This window comes from Octodon degus, unplaced genomic scaffold (genome assembly GCF_000260255.1).
Source record: "Octodon degus isolate 3935 unplaced genomic scaffold, OctDeg1.0 scaffold00041, whole genome shotgun sequence".
In the NCBI taxonomy this organism is placed as follows: domain Eukaryota; kingdom Metazoa; phylum Chordata; class Mammalia; order Rodentia; family Octodontidae; genus Octodon; species Octodon degus.
The window spans coordinates 14,539,076-14,541,134 of NW_004524617.1; the positions used below are offsets into that span (position 1 = coordinate 14,539,076).

Here is a 2,059-nt window from a genome sequence, read left to right on the forward strand (position 1 = left end):
ATTCTTAACTTTTATATCTTATGGATTAAAATTTTCTATTTAATATGTATCTGGGAATGCATTTCTTCTGTGTTTTCTATCCTATGAGAGTAAAGATTTTTGAAGTAGGTATTGATATTCTTCTGAATTTCCATGGGATCTGTAGTGATTTCACCCTTTTCATTCCTTATTGTATGGATTTGAGGTCTTTCTTTCATTTTTTAATAAGGTTCGATAGAAGTATATCAATTTTATTTATTCTTTGAAAGAACTAGCTCTTGGGTGCGTTTCCCGCTGCCGGGGTCAGGGGTCGGGTTTCTGGTCACGGGCGGTAGGCGCTGGTGCCAGACGCAGAGGAAAGGAGCAACGAGTAGCCACCTAGAGGCCCGGGAGTCAGCAACAACCGAGCTAGCTGAGCCACTGCGACCGCGCCCCCATGGCGGCTGCAAAGTATACACATGAGGACCATGATACCTCCGCTGAGAATGCAGACGAATCCAACCATGACCCACAGTTTGAACCAATAGTTTCTCTTCCTGAGCAAGAAATTAAAACGCTAGAGGAAGATGAGGAGGAACTTATTAAAATGCGAGCAAAGTTGTTCTGATTTGCTTCAGAGAATGATAGTCCAGAATGGAAAGAACGAGGCACCAGCGATGTCAAGCTCCTGAAGCATAAGGATAAAGAGACCATCCGCCTCCTCATGAGGAGGGACAAGACCCTAAAAATCTGCGCCAATCATTATATCACGCCTATGATGGAGCTAAAGCCAAATGCTGGCAGTGACCATGCCTGGGTCTGGAATACCCATGCTGACCTCGCTGATGAGTATCCCAAGCCGGAGCTGCTTGCCATCCGCTTCCTAAATGCTGAGAATGCACAGAAATTTAAAACAAAGTTTGAAGAATACAGAAAAGAAATTGAAGAGAGAGAAGAGAAAGAAGGACTGGGCAAAAATGATAATGCGAAAAAAGTAGCTGAAAAGCTAGAAGCGATCTCTGTGAAGGAGGAGAACAAGGACCCTGGAGAGGAAGCTGAAGAGAAGTCGGAGAAGCAATGAATCCTCTTAACTTCTTTCCTTTCCCTTTCTTCTTTTCTTTTTTAAATTTTGCCCAGCCCTTTTTTTTGGTTTTAATTCTGTTTTGTTTCTACAAGGGACTTTATATAAAGAACTGAATTCCAACATTCAGGACATTTTTTTGTTTTGTTTTTCTAAGTTTTTACCCTATTGAAGATGACTTCAGAAAATCCATTCCCCAGTCACGAAAATGTACTGTGCTAACTTTCTTTTCCATAGTGAAAACACTTATTTATAGTCATCAAAAATAGTAAATAAAAAATGCATTTGAAACCTAGAAAAAAAGAACCAGCTCTTGGATTCATTAATTCTTTGTATTGCATATTTAGTCTCAATGTGTTAATTACTCATTTTTTAAAAAATAATTTCCTGCCTTGTATATGATTTGGGCTTGTCTTACTCTTTTTCTACAAGATTGAGATGCAGCATTAGGTTATTTATCCTCCTTCTGTTTTCCTGATGTAAGTTTTCACCACAATAAATTTCCCTCTAAGACTACTTTCATTGCATTCCACAGAATCTACTAAGTTATATTTGCATTTTTATTTGATTGTGGATATTTTACATTTCTTCTTTGATTACATCTGCTGCCCATTGGTTGCTGTGACTGTGGTTTTTAATTTAATGTATTTATAGATTTTTTTAATCATTTTTGTCAATAAATTCCAATTTCATTCACTGTATTCAGATAATATTCATGGGGTAATTTTAATTCCTTTTTATTTACTAAAATGTGTTCTATGGGCTACTATGCGGTCTATTTTAGAGAACATCCCATGTGCACCCAAGCGGAATGTATATTCTGAAGTTGTTTGTTGGAACAGTTTGTGAACATCTCATAAGTCCTTTTGTTTATAAATTTTGTCCAGTTATGTTATTTCTGTGCTGATTTTTTGTATTGTTGATGTATCTCTTGGTGGTAATTGCAAGTTAAGTTAACATGTTACAGCTTATTTGATTTTTTATATATGTTAATATTTGTCTTTCATACTTTGGTGCTCC

At 37.0% G+C, this 2,059-nt stretch overlaps 1 pseudogene; it reads left to right on the forward strand.

Annotated features, from left to right (window-relative positions):
- The first annotated feature begins 415 nt into the window (after nt 1-415).
- Nucleotides 416-1,083, forward strand: LOC101575813 (annotated as a pseudogene).
- Nucleotides 1,084-2,059: the final 976 nt, after the last annotated feature.